The following is a 16,544-nucleotide window of genomic DNA, read 5'->3' as shown; positions in this document are numbered from 1 at the left end:
GTAGTTGTGGCTTTCTTTTCTTTTGGTGCCCGTTTACTTTTAGCACTCTTTGCTGAACCTTTTGCTCCACTTTCTTTTTTGGATACTTTTGATTTAGCTGAAGAATTAGATGAAGCGGAAGCAGCCAATTTGAATGAACCAGATGCACCTTTACCTTTAGTTTGTACCAAGGCTCCCTCAGTTACAGCAGCTTTTAAATATTTTTTAATAAATGGTGAAATTTTATCAGAATCCACTTTATAATTTGCAGCTAAATATTTTTTAATTGCTTGTAATGATGAACCACCACGTTCTTTTAAATTTTTAATTGCGTTAACAACCATTTCTGATGTACGTGGATGTGTTGGTTTTGAATGTTGTTTTGTACGTTTAGCACCAGAAGCTGTTGCTTTTTTTGTTGGTGTTGTAGAAGCAGCAGTAACCGCAGTTGCTGCAACAGCTGTAGAATTTTCTTCGGCCATATTTTTTTACTTTATAAAAATAATGTATTTATTATAAATATTTAAATGATAAAATATAATAATTCTATCAAATAAAAAATAAAGGTTTTCAATTATATCATTATTCACAATAATATAAGTCCCTATGTAAGTCAAAGTACCATGTAGAAAACACATAAAAATTAAATAGTATTTCTAATTTACTGTCGTAGTAAACATGATTTATTTTTTCAATTTCTATAATATATAAAATAATAAATTATAAATTTAATAATAATATTTATTTTATAAATTAAAATATATTTAATTTTTTTATTAACAATTATTAATAAACATAGTTTAATATTAATTATTTCAATCATACAAAACAATAATATTTTTAAGGTAAACTTAAAAAGTATATATTTTTATTTTTTATTTAATATCGATTTATTATAAATTATTAGTATATAAATAATTAAAAAATTTAATATATAAATATATATATTATAGTATAAGATTTCATTTTTAGAAAAACTTTTTTTGTCAATAATGAAAACGTATTATTATGAAATGTGTTAATCGAACATTGACAAAATATATTTCATTAGAAAATACTTTTATTTATGCATTAATATCAATAATTAACTATTAAATTAATTTTTTCATAATTATATAAAGAAATTTTATACTGATATAAGTATTTATATATTATAATATTTATTTTAAATATAAAAAAATTTATGACAAAATATATTATTAGAGTATTTGTTGAGATTAATATAAGATTATTTTAAATAAGAATTAATTTATATAATTATTAAAATATTATTAATTTTATGTTATGTAATTTTAATAAAAATAAATAATAATAATAATAAATATACAAATTTTTTAACAATTTAAATTTTATATGATCTAAATAATTTTGTTAAGTACGATATGAGAAATCATTGTAAGCTTCGTTAAGAAACTTTGTAATATAAAATAATAATAATAATATTAAATATATAAATAAATAAAATAAATTTGATATATATTTTTAGTTCATTCTGTGTATAAATCAAAGGATACCGAATAATTGGTAACGGATGCGATATATTATAGTATCGAGTATTAAAACATAATATATAAATTTATCTTGTTATTCAAATTTTTTGTTACTTAACTTATGTATTTAGAAAATTTATAATATTATTTATATAATTGACATAAAATCTTATAAATTGAAATTTTATTAATATGTATCAAAAGAAGAGAGTAACGTATTGATATAATATCAAAGGATACTGATTATTTAAATAACGAATACGTCATATATTGTTTGTGTAACGAAGTTCACTTGGCCATCTAGTTTAAAATAACATTTTCAATAGAAAGTTTATATGCTTTTTTTTTTTTTTTTCTTTAATTATTAAAAAAATAAATTGAAATTTAATTCAATCAAATTTTATAATAATTTTAAAAAAATTTTTCCTTTTAAAAAATATTTTGTGATGTTGTGATAATATGTATTAATACAAGTGCATCCTGATACTTTTATCTCTAGTAAAGGTATGAGTATCATGAACAGTTTTGTTATCTAATGATATTATTTTGATAATATTTTGTGTATATTCTTATAATATTTTGTCTAAATATCATCATAATACAATATTATTTTGATAATATTTTATGAATATTCTTATAATATGTTACCTAAATGTCATCATAATATGATGAATTATTTCCATAATAACATATAAAAAAAGAAAAAAAAAAAAGAATCATTAATTTATAATTATTTAAATTGATTCTTTAAAAAAATATTATAATATATTATTTATAAAAATAATTTTTACTCTTATTTTAAATAAATTTGTGGCCTTTTATTAAAAGGCCTATGATCGATGTATTATTATTATAAAAATTAATGCAATGTTTTTAATTTATGCTTTCTTTTCAGTTTTCTTTGGTAATAACACTGCTTGAATGTTTGGTAATACACCACCTTGAGCAATTGTTACACCAGATAATAATTTATTTAATTCTTCATCATTACGAATTGCCAATTGTAAATGACGTGGAATGATACGTGTTTTTTTGTTATCACGGGCAGCATTACCAGCTAACTCGAGAACTTCTGCAGCCAAATATTCCATAACAGCAGCCAAATATACTGGGGCACCAGCACCTACTCGTTCAGCATAATTTCCTTTTCGTAATAATCTGTGAATTCTTCCAACAGGAAATTGTAATCCTGCTCGGCTTGATCTTGACTTTGCCTTTCCCTTTACTTTACCACCTTTACCTCGTCCAGACATAGCGAATAAATTTATTTAATTAATACTTTTTTTTGTAAATATAATCACACAGATGTGTACGTTACGGGGATTGTAACATAAATGTTTAAAATGTTATTTGGGTATTTTAATTTATAATATTTATAAAATATAAAACTTTAAAAATAAACCAATCACCTTATAGTATTATTTTCAGCCAATCAGAGAGTAGTATTCATTTTTATTGTTATATCCATCTTCGCGTATATAATACGCTAGTTGTATACACGACACGCTCATACATATACTGACTGGTGTTCTGTAACTATCTGTGTATATTAATTGTTTGTAACAATGCCACCAAAAACAAGTGGAAAAGCAGCAAAAAAAGCTGGCAAAGCTCAAAAAAATATATCAAAGAGTGATAAGAAAAAGAAGAGGAAGCGCAAGGAATCATATGCAATTTACATTTACAAAGTATTAAAACAAGTGCATCCTGATACTGGTATCTCTAGTAAAGCTATGAGTATCATGAACAGTTTTGTTAATGATATTTTTGAACGTATTGCTGCTGAAGCATCACGTTTAGCACATTATAATAAACGTTCAACAATCACAAGTCGGGAAATTCAAACCGCAGTTCGATTATTATTACCTGGTGAATTGGCAAAGCACGCTGTTAGTGAAGGTACTAAAGCTGTTACAAAATATACAAGTTCAAAATAAATAAATCGAAAATATTATTTAATTGATAACATAAAAATACATCAACATATAAAAACGGCTCTCTTTTTAAGAGAGCCATCAAATTTTTTAAATAAGAGTAAATTATTTTTATATATACAAAAAAATAAAATAAACAATTATTAATATCATATTTAATATAAAATTTTATATATTAATAGCTTGAATATATCTATTATTAGTATATCAATATTATTAATTTTAAATATAATAAAGGATATCGCGGAATATATATCGTAAATCAGTGTAATGCAAATGCATTACATTACCTTTATTATTTTCATTTTACATTTACTACTTGTTTATGTACGCTTATAATTATTAGAAAAATATTTTTAATAATTTTAAAAAATAAATGAAATAATAAAAATTTAATAATAAATTATTTATTGAAAGTATAAAAAATGGTATAGCAAAATCTTTATTTTCTTTGATTAAGGCGAAATGTTTTATTAGTTATAAATTCGATAATCTCCTATCGATACTTGTTACTCTTAACTTGTATATATAAAAAATATAATAGTATATTAATTTATAATAAAATTTTTTCAAAAATTCAATAAGTTATTGTAAAATAAAATAGATAATATACAAATTATAATTTATTATTGCAGATATATTACAATAAAAAAAAAAAATAAATAAAAATATTTGGTAATGTATGTTATAAACAAAATAATTTGTTGTAAACAAATTATATAATATGTTATATTTATTAACAAATTTATTTACTCTTATATAAATAAAATTAGTGGCTTCCCAAAAAGGAAAGCCTGTTTAAATTTATCGGATGTATTAAATATTCTTTAATAAATTTACTAAATATTTTAAGTAAATTATTATATTTTCTTAACCTCCAAAACCATACAAAGTACGACCTTGTCGTTTTAATGCATATACAACATCCATAGCTGTAACTGTTTTACGTTTTGCGTGTTCAGTATATGTAACAGCATCCCGAATAACATTTTCAAGGAATACTTTAAGTACACCACGTGTTTCTTCATAAATTAAACCAGAGATACGTTTTACTCCACCTCGTCGTGCTAAACGACGAATTGCAGGTTTTGTAATACCTTGGATATTATCACGCAAAACTTTTCTATGACGTTTTGCACCCCCTTTTCCAAGACCCTTTCCACCTTTTCCTCTGCCAGTCATTTTAATAAAAAATTATTTACAATATTTTAACGAACGGATAACACGTGTGTTAACCTCACAAGTATTGTAATGTATGTGAGCGCCGGTACAATTGTGCCTTTTTATATAAAGCATTAAAGATTTTTTAAGCCACGCCTATACAATTTGATTAGTCCATACTCTGATAGCTATCCAATAGGATATGACAACAAAAATTTTGAAATTTCATATAAATATAAATACAACACATTTATTTCGCATTTAAACATTTGACTTTGTAGTATCAAATTGTCGAATATAATTTTTAAAATTGTGTGTTTTTTTGTAAAAACATTATTATTTGAAAATGGCTAGAACCAAGCAAACTGCACGTAAATCAACTGGTGGTAAAGCACCAAGAAAACAATTAGCAACGAAAGCTGCACGTAAAAGTGCACCAGCAACTGGTGGAGTAAAAAAACCACACAGATATCGTCCTGGTACAGTAGCTTTACGAGAAATTCGTCGTTATCAAAAAAGTACTGAATTGTTAATTCGTAAATTACCATTCCAACGTTTAGTACGTGAAATTGCACAAGATTTTAAAACCGATTTACGTTTCCAAAGTTCAGCTGTTATGGCATTACAAGAAGCTAGTGAAGCCTATTTAGTAGGTTTATTTGAAGATACCAATTTATGCGCAATTCATGCAAAGCGTGTTACAATTATGCCTAAGGATATACAATTGGCAAGACGTATTCGTGGAGAACGTGCATAAGCGTTTTAAATGACAATTTAAAAAAAAAAAAACAAATAAGAAATATTTTCGGTCCTATATATAGGACCAACATATATTATTAAATAAGAGTATATTATTTTTATTAAAAAATATATATATATATATATATATATAAATTATTGAAATAAAATTAAACATTATTAAAATTTTGTTATAATTATAAGCGATTGCTATTTCTAAAAATAAATAAATTTCATAAAATTTATATTATTTTATATTCATTTGAAATATTAAAAAAACTTCTCGCTTTAAAGTAACCATGATATGAGTTATAAATGCAATAAAATTTTATACAAAAAATAATATTTATTTGTTGACGAATAATATAAAAGGTTTACATTTCTAAATAACATATATTTATATATGGTGTGTAAAAAAAAAGAAAAGAAGAAAAATAATATATATTTTTAATATAAAAAGGCAACCGCACACAGTGTTCCCAAGCGGTCACCCATCCAAGTACTGACTGTGCCCAATGTTGCTTAACTTCGGTGATCGGACGAGAACCGGTGTTTTCAACGTGGTATGGCTGTTGCCAGTAATAAATGAAAATTTTTACAAATATATATTTTTCATAAATATCATTAATATTAAAGTATATTATTAAAATTTTCAATGAAGTAATCAATTTAAATATATACTTATTTATTATACCATATATTTTAAATAAAAATGCAACCGCACACAGTATTCTCAAGTGGCCACCCATCCGTGGTACTGACTGTGGCAAATGTTTCTAAACTATTATTTTATAAAATATTTATACAAAAAATAATTTACTCTTATCAAATATTAATTTGTGGCCTGTATTAAGGCCTATGTTATTTTCATTTTTTAGCAAAAATAATGATATATTTCAATATATTATTAAAGTAACAGATCATTTCTTTTTTGGTGCTGCTTTTTTAATTTTTGTAGGAGATGATTTGGCAACAGAAGCTTTCTTAGCTTTTGGTGCTTTCGGTTTACGAGCAGGGCTACTTTTGGCAGCGGATTTTGTACTTTTTGCTGGTTTTGCTTTAACTGGTGCTTTTTTTGATGCCGCTGATGATTTTGCAGTAACTTTTTTAGCAGCAGTTGATGATGATGGAGTCGCTTTTTTTGCTTTAGGCTTTTTGGCTGCCAATGATGTAGTTGTGGCTTTCTTTTCTTTTGGTGCCCGTTTACTTTTAGCACTCTTTGCTGAACCTTTTGCTCCACTTTCTTTTTTGGATACTTTTGATTTAGCTGAAGAATTAGATGAAGCGGAAGCAGCCAATTTGAATGAACCAGATGCACCTTTACCTTTAGTTTGTACCAAGGCTCCCTCAGTTACAGCAGCTTTTAAATATTTTTTAATAAATGGTGAAATTTTATCAGAATCCACTTTATAATTTGCAGCTAAATATTTTTTAATTGCTTGTAATGATGAACCACCACGTTCTTTTAAATTTTTAATTGCGTTAACAACCATTTCTGATGTACGTGGATGTGTTGGTTTTGAATGTTGTTTTGTACGTTTAGCACCAGAAGCTGTTGCTTTTTTTGTTGGTGTTGTAGAAGCAGCAGTAACCGCAGTTGCTGCAACAGCTGTAGAATTTTCTTCGGCCATATTTTTTTACTTTATAAAAATAATGTATTTATTATAAATATTTAAATGATAAAATATAATAATTCTATCAAATAAAAAATAAAGGTTTTCAATTATATCATTATTCACAATAATATAAGTCCCTATGTAAGTCAAAGTACCATGTAGAAAACACATAAAAATTAAATAGTATTTCTAATTTACTGTCGTAGTAAACATGATTTATTTTTTCAATTTCTATAATATATAAAATAATAAATTATAAATTTAATAATAATATTTATTTTATAAATTAAAATATATTTAATTTTTTTATTAACAATTATTAATAAACATAGTTTAATATTAATTATTTCAATCATACAAAACAATAATATTTTTAAGGTAAACTTAAAAAGTATATATTTTTATTTTTTATTTAATATCGATTTATTATAAATTATTAGTATATAAATAATTAAAAAATTTAATATATAAATATATATATTATAGTATAAGATTTCATTTTTAGAAAAACTTTTTTTGTCAATAATGAAAACGTATTATTATGAAATGTGTTAATCGAACATTGACAAAATATATTTCATTAGAAAATACTTTTATTTATGCATTAATATCAATAATTAACTATTAAATTAATTTTTTCATAATTATATAAAGAAATTTTATACTGATATAAGTATTTATATATTATAATATTTATTTTAAATATAAAAAAATTTATGACAAAATATATTATTAGAGTATTTGTTGAGATTAATATAAGATTATTTTAAATAAGAATTAATTTATATAATTATTAAAATATTATTAATTTTATGTTATGTAATTTTAATAAAAATAAATAATAATAATAATAAATATACAAATTTTTTAACAATTTAAATTTTATATGATCTAAATAATTTTGTTAAGTACGATATGAGAAATCATTGTAAGCTTCGTTAAGAAACTTTGTAATATAAAATAATAATAATAATATTAAATATATAAATAAATAAAATAAATTTGATATATATTTTTAGTTCATTCTGTGTATAAATCAAAGGATACCGAATAATTGGTAACGGATGCGATATATTATAGTATCGAGTATTAAAACATAATATATAAATTTATCTTGTTATTCAAATTTTTTGTTACTTAACTTATGTATTTAGAAAATTTATAATATTATTTATATAATTGACATAAAATCTTATAAATTGAAATTTTATTAATATGTATCAAAAGAAGAGAGTAACGTATTGATATAATATCAAAGGATACTGATTATTTAAATAACGAATACGTCATATATTGTTTGTGTAACGAAGTTCACTTGGCCATCTAGTTTAAAATAACATTTTCAATAGAAAGTTTATATGCTTTTTTTTTTTTTTTCTTTAATTATTAAAAAAATAAATTGAAATTTAATTCAATCAAATTTTATAATAATTTTAAAAAAATTTTTCCTTTTAAAAAATATTTTGTGATGTTGTGATAATATGTATTAATACAAGTGCATCCTGATACTTTTATCTCTAGTAAAGGTATGAGTATCATGAACAGTTTTGTTATCTAATGATATTATTTTGATAATATTTTGTGTATATTCTTATAATATTTTGTCTAAATATCATCATAATACAATATTATTTTGATAATATTTTATGAATATTCTTATAATATGTTACCTAAATGTCATCATAATATGATGAATTATTTCCATAATAACATATAAAAAAAGAAAAAAAAAAAAGAATCATTAATTTATAATTATTTAAATTGATTCTTTAAAAAAATATTATAATATATTATTTATAAAAATAATTTTTACTCTTATTTTAAATAAATTTGTGGCCTTTTATTAAAAGGCCTATGATCGATGTATTATTATTATAAAAATTAATGCAATGTTTTTAATTTATGCTTTCTTTTCAGTTTTCTTTGGTAATAACACTGCTTGAATGTTTGGTAATACACCACCTTGAGCAATTGTTACACCAGATAATAATTTATTTAATTCTTCATCATTACGAATTGCCAATTGTAAATGACGTGGAATGATACGTGTTTTTTTGTTATCACGGGCAGCATTACCAGCTAACTCGAGAACTTCTGCAGCCAAATATTCCATAACAGCAGCCAAATATACTGGGGCACCAGCACCTACTCGTTCAGCATAATTTCCTTTTCGTAATAATCTGTGAATTCTTCCAACAGGAAATTGTAATCCTGCTCGGCTTGATCTTGACTTTGCCTTTCCCTTTACTTTACCACCTTTACCTCGTCCAGACATAGCGAATAAATTTATTTAATTAATACTTTTTTTTGTAAATATAATCACACAGATGTGTACGTTACGGGGATTGTAACATAAATGTTTCAAATGTTATTTGGGTATTTTAATTTATAATATTTATAAAATATAAAACTTTAAAAATAAACCAATCACCTTATAGTATTATTTTCAGCCAATCAGAGAGTAGTATTCATTTTTATTGTTATATCCATCTTCGCGTATATAATACGCTAGTTGTATACACGACACGCTCATACATATACTGACTGGTGTTCTGTAACTATCTGTGTATATTAATTGTTTGTAACAATGCCACCAAAAACAAGTGGAAAAGCAGCAAAAAAAGCTGGCAAAGCTCAAAAAAATATATCAAAGAGTGATAAGAAAAAGAAGAGGAAGCGCAAGGAATCATATGCAATTTACATTTACAAAGTATTAAAACAAGTGCATCCTGATACTGGTATCTCTAGTAAAGCTATGAGTATCATGAACAGTTTTGTTAATGATATTTTTGAACGTATTGCTGCTGAAGCATCACGTTTAGCACATTATAATAAACGTTCAACAATCACAAGTCGGGAAATTCAAACCGCAGTTCGATTATTATTACCTGGTGAATTGGCAAAGCACGCTGTTAGTGAAGGTACTAAAGCTGTTACAAAATATACAAGTTCAAAATAAATAAATCGAAAATATTATTTAATTGATAACATAAAAATACATCAACATATAAAAATGGCTCTCTTTTTAAGAGAGCCATCAAATTTTTTAAATAAGAGTAAATTATTTTTATATATACAAAAAAATAAAATAAACAATTATTAATATCATATTTAATATAAAATTTTATATATTAATAGCTTGAATATATCTATTATTAGTATATCAATATTATTAATTTTAAATATAATAAAGGATATCGCGGAATATATATCGTAAATCAGTGTAATGCAAATGCATTACATTACCTTTATTATTTTCATTTTACATTTACTACTTGTTTATGTACGCTTATAATTATTAGAAAAATATTTTTAATAATTTTAAAAAATAAATGAAATAATAAAAATTTAATAATAAATTATTTATTGAAAGTATAAAAAATGGTATAGCAAAATCTTTATTTTCTTTGATTAAGGCGAAATGTTTTATTAGTTATAAATTCGATAATCTCCTATCGATACTTGTTACTCTTAACTTGTATATATAAAAAATATAATAGTATATTAATTTATAATAAAATTTTTTCAAAAATTCAATAAGTTATTGTAAAATAAAATAGATAATATACAAATTATAATTTATTATTGCAGATATATTACAATAAAAAAAAAAAATAAATAAAAATATTTGGTAATGTATGTTATAAACAAAATAATTTGTTGTAAACAAATTATATAATATGTTATATTTATTAACAAATTTATTTACTCTTATATAAATAAAATTAGTGGCTTCCCAAAAAGGAAAGCCTGTTTAAATTTATCGGATGTATTAAATATTCTTTAATAAATTTACTAAATATTTTAAGTAAATTATTATATTTTCTTAACCTCCAAAACCATACAAAGTACGACCTTGTCGTTTTAATGCATATACAACATCCATAGCTGTAACTGTTTTACGTTTTGCGTGTTCAGTATATGTAACAGCATCCCGAATAACATTTTCAAGGAATACTTTAAGTACACCACGTGTTTCTTCATAAATTAAACCAGAGATACGTTTTACTCCACCTCGTCGTGCTAAACGACGAATTGCAGGTTTTGTAATACCTTGGATATTATCACGCAAAACTTTTCTATGACGTTTTGCACCCCCTTTTCCAAGACCCTTTCCACCTTTTCCTCTGCCAGTCATTTTAATAAAAAATTATTTACAATATTTTAACGAACGGATAACACGTGTGTTAACCTCACAAGTATTGTAATGTATGTGAGCGCCGGTACAATTGTGCCTTTTTATATAAAGCATTAAAGATTTTTTAAGCCACGCCTATACAATTTGATTAGTCCATACTCTGATAGCTATCCAATAGGATATGACAACAAAAATTTTGAAATTTCATATAAATATAAATACAACACATTTATTTCGCATTTAAACATTTGACTTTGTAGTATCAAATTGTCGAATATAATTTTTAAAATTGTGTGTTTTTTTGTAAAAACATTATTATTTGAAAATGGCTAGAACCAAGCAAACTGCACGTAAATCAACTGGTGGTAAAGCACCAAGAAAACAATTAGCAACGAAAGCTGCACGTAAAAGTGCACCAGCAACTGGTGGAGTAAAAAAACCACACAGATATCGTCCTGGTACAGTAGCTTTACGAGAAATTCGTCGTTATCAAAAAAGTACTGAATTGTTAATTCGTAAATTACCATTCCAACGTTTAGTACGTGAAATTGCACAAGATTTTAAAACCGATTTACGTTTCCAAAGTTCAGCTGTTATGGCATTACAAGAAGCTAGTGAAGCCTATTTAGTAGGTTTATTTGAAGATACCAATTTATGCGCAATTCATGCAAAGCGTGTTACAATTATGCCTAAGGATATACAATTGGCAAGACGTATTCGTGGAGAACGTGCATAAGCGTTTTAAATGACAATTTAAAAAAAAAAAAACAAATAAGAAATATTTTCGGTCCTATATATAGGACCAACATATATTATTAAATAAGAGTATATTATTTTTATTAAAAAATATATATATATATATATATATATAAATTATTGAAATAAAATTAAACATTATTAAAATTTTGTTATAATTATAAGCGATTGCTATTTCTAAAAATAAATAAATTTCATAAAATTTATATTATTTTATATTCATTTGAAATATTAAAAAAACTTCTCGCTTTAAAGTAACCATGATATGAGTTATAAATGCAATAAAATTTTATACAAAAAATAATATTTATTTGTTGACGAATAATATAAAAGGTTTACATTTCTAAATAACATATATTTATATATGGTGTGTAAAAAAAAAGAAAAGAAGAAAAATAATATATATTTTTAATATAAAAAGGCAACCGCACACAGTGTTCCCAAGCGGTCACCCATCCAAGTACTGACTGTGCCCAATGTTGCTTAACTTCGGTGATCGGACGAGAACCTTTAACTTTAAAATAAATCTTTATTGTCACAAAATTAACAAACGTTATACAATTAATATACAATGCAAAATTATATATAATGTACATTTTAAATATTTTATTTTGTTTTCTAGGTTATTAGCTTGCGCTTTCATCCTAAATTTGTTTTGGATTTGCATGGCTTTTATTAGTTTGGAGGATTTGGGGGTGGTTAGGTTTTGAGTTACTTTATTTTTATTTATTGTTTGTTTGCTACAGAAAAAGTTGGTAAAAAAACTGTTTATATATTAAACTGACTTGTCAGTATAGGCTGTTGTTGTATTTTATTGCTATGTTGTGGTAGGTCGTGTTGTTTTTATTTTATTTTTATATTTTATTGCAGTCCGGGTTCCAGCGTGTGATATATTAATTTATGTTTTGCTGGTGCTGGCAGGTCTATTATCATATTTTTTGTCAGATTGCTTTTGTGTATTTGATGTTTGTAAAATTTTTCTGACATAGTTTTGATTACTTCTTTTATTGTTTTTGCGTCGGTTGTGCTGTGTAATTTTTTGATTGTGATGAGTCTGTCTGCGTTTGCTACTAGTCTAAGGCATTTATTTTGAATTCGTTGTAGTTTAATAAATTGCGTTTTGGATGCACTGCACCAGACCGGTGCTGCGTTTGTTATAACTGGTTTTATTATTGCATCGTACAGCAACTTTTTTGTTTTTAGCGTTAGTGCACTGTACCTGTTAAGCAATGGATACAGTGTACGCACTACCCCGTGACCCTTGGCCACCAGGTGGTTTATTTGAGGCACAAACGACATGCCCTTATCCAGATATACACCCAGATATTTCACCTTGTTGCTGGGTGAGATACTCATCCCGTTCACCTTAAGGGGGCTTGTGATTTTGATGTTAGTGAATTTTTTGGTGAACAGGATGTGTTCGGTTTTTGAGTCGTTTATTTTAATTTTCCAGTCATTGGCGAATTTTAGGATCATATCCAGGTGTATCTGGACTTGTTTTGTCGCCACCTGGGCGTTAAATGAGTGCGCGTATATGGCGGTGTCGTCCGCATATACGGCCAGGTTTGTTTTGGCGAATTTGGGCATGTCGTTTATGTAGATATTGAAGATGATTGGTCCCAAAACTGATCCCTGTGGGACTCCTGCCCTTATTTCCCTTACAGTTGATTTTTTGGTTTTTATTTTCAGCCGAAAGTTTCGATTTTGGAGATAGCAGGCCATCAGCCTGCTGAGTTGGGTTGGAATACCAGTTTTGTAGATTTTGTGAATAGCCCCTTCTATCCAGACCGTGTCGAATGCTTTTTCGACATCCAGGAGGACCATGGAAGTGACGTTTCCTTTGTTGAAGTTTTTAGTTATTGAATCCGCGATTCTTGCCACTTGCATGGTGGTTCCGTGACCCTCCCGGAAGCCGAATTGCTCGTCGATTAGTATATTTTTTTGTGTAATGACTTTGTTCAGTCTAGATAGAATGAGCTTTTCGACCACTTTAGATAGCGAGCTCAGCAGACTAATTGGCCTGTAGCTTGCTGGGTCTGTTGGGTTTTTGTTGGGCTTCAGTATTGGGACCACCAACGCTGTTTTCCAGGCCTCGGGATAGTACCCCAATGCAAACATTGCGTTAACAATGTATGTAAGTTGCACTAACGCTTTTGTTGAGAGGTTTTTGACGTCTTTGTTTTGTATATTGTCTTGTCCGGGGGCTTTGTTGTTAGGTAATTTTCTGATTGTTTGTTTTATTTCCTGTGGCGACGTCAGTTTGATTCGTTTCTTTGGGCGATCGTTTTTGTTTTGTAGTTCTATTACGGACTGACGGACTGTGTTGTCAAGGGGTGATATGTTGTTGTTTTGTTGTACGGCTTCAATTGAGTCAGCAATGAGATCCGCCTTTTGTTTGTCGCTCATGTAGTTAGTGTTGTCTTTTATCAATGTGGGAATATTTTCCTTTTTGTGGGACGAGAACCGGTGTTTTCAACGTGGTATGGCTGTTGCCAGTAATAAATGAAAATTTTTACAAATATATATTTTTCATAAATATCATTAATATTAAAGTATATTATTAAAATTTTCAATGAAGTAATCAATTTAAATATATACTTATTTATTATACCATATATTTTAAATAAAAATGCAACCGCACACAGTATTCTCAAGTGGCCACCCATCCGTGGTACTGACTGTGGCAAATGTTTCTAAACTATTATTTTATAAAATATTTATACAAAAAATAATTTACTCTTATCAAATATTAATTTGTGGCCTGTATTAAGGCCTATGTTATTTTCATTTTTTAGCAAAAATAATGAAATATTTCAATATATTATTAAAGTAACAGATCATTTCTTTTTTGGTGCTGCTTTTTTAATTTTTGTAGGAGATGATTTGGCAACAGAAGCTTTCTTAGCTTTTGGTGCTTTCGGTTTACGAGCAGGGCTACTTTTGGCAGCGGATTTTGTACTTTTTGCTGGTTTTGCTTTAACTGGTGCTTTTTTTGATGCCGCTGATGATTTTGCAGTAACTTTTTTAGCAGCAGTTGATGATGATGGAGTCGCTTTTTTTGCTTTAGGCTTTTTGGCTGCCAATGATGTAGTTGTGGCTTTCTTTTCTTTTGGTGCCCGTTTACTTTTAGCACTCTTTGCTGAACCTTTTGCTCCACTTTCTTTTTTGGATACTTTTGATTTAGCTGAAGAATTAGATGAAGCGGAAGCAGCCAATTTGAATGAACCAGATGCACCTTTACCTTTAGTTTGTACCAAGGCTCCCTCAGTTACAGCAGCTTTTAAATATTTTTTAATAAATGGTGAAATTTTATCAGAATCCACTTTATAATTTGCAGCTAAATATTTTTTAATTGCTTGTAATGATGAACCACCACGTTCTTTTAAATTTTTAATTGCGTTAACAACCATTTCTGATGTACGTGGATGTGTTGGTTTTGAATGTTGTTTTGTACGTTTAGCACCAGAAGCTGTTGCTTTTTTTGTTGGTGTTGTAGAAGCAGCAGTAACCGCAGTTGCTGCAACAGCTGTAGAATTTTCTTCGGCCATATTTTTTTACTTTATAAAAATAATGTATTTATTATAAATATTTAAATGATAAAATATAATAATTCTATCAAATAAAAAATAAAGGTTTTCAATTATATCATTATTCACAATAATATAAGTCCCTATGTAAGTCAAAGTACCATGTAGAAAACACATAAAAATTAAATAGTATTTCTAATTTACTGTCGTAGTAAACATGATTTATTTTTTCAATTTCTATAATATATAAAATAATAAATTATAAATTTAATAATAATATTTATTTTATAAATTAAAATATATTTAATTTTTTTATTAACAATTATTAATAAACATAGTTTAATATTAATTATTTCAATCATACAAAACAATAATATTTTTAAGGTAAACTTAAAAAGTATATATTTTTATTTTTTATTTAATATCGATTTATTATAAATTATTAGTATATAAATAATTAAAAAATTTAATATATAAATATATATATTATAGTATAAGATTTCATTTTTAGAAAAACTTTTTTTGTCAATAATGAAAACGTATTATTATGAAATGTGTTAATCGAACATTGACAAAATATATTTCATTAGAAAATACTTTTATTTATGCATTAATATCAATAATTAACTATTAAATTAATTTTTTCATAATTATATAAAGAAATTTTATACTGATATAAGTATTTATATATTATAATATTTATTTTAAATATAAAAAAATTTATGACAAAATATATTATTAGAGTATTTGTTGAGATTAATATAAGATTATTTTAAATAAGAATTAATTTATATAATTATTAAAATATTATTAATTTTATGTTATGTAATTTTAATAAAAATAAATAATAATAATAATAAATATACAAATTTTTTAACAATTTAAATTTTATATGATCTAAATAATTTTGTTAAGTACGATATGAGAAATCATTGTAAGCTTCGTTAAGAAACTTTGTAATATAAAATAATAATAATAATATTAAATATATAAATAAATAAAATAAATTTGATATATATTTTTAGTTCATTCTGTGTATAAATCAAAGGATACCGAATAATTGGTAACGGATGCGATATATTATAGTATCGAGTATTAAAACATAATATATAAATTTATCTTGTTATTCAAATTTTTTGTTACTTAACTTATGTATTTAGAAAATTTATAATATTATTTATATAATTGACATAAAATCTTATAAA

At 25.3% G+C, this 16,544-nt stretch overlaps 1 non-coding gene across 1 annotated transcript; it reads right to left on the bottom strand.

Annotated features, from left to right (window-relative positions):
• Window positions 1-5,760: 5,760 nt before the first annotated feature.
• On the bottom strand, window positions 5,761-5,879 carry LOC123304097. The gene has a single exon (XR_006536149.1). It is a non-coding gene; the product is annotated as a 5S ribosomal RNA (ribosomal RNA).
• Between the last annotated feature and the right edge of the window lie 10,665 nt (window positions 5,880-16,544).

The sequence above is a fragment of the Chrysoperla carnea genome (genome assembly GCF_905475395.1).
Source record: "Chrysoperla carnea chromosome X unlocalized genomic scaffold, inChrCarn1.1 SUPER_X_unloc_2, whole genome shotgun sequence".
NCBI lineage: Eukaryota > Metazoa > Arthropoda > Insecta > Neuroptera > Chrysopidae > Chrysoperla > Chrysoperla carnea.
This window is presented reverse-complemented; position numbering and strand designations above follow the sequence as displayed.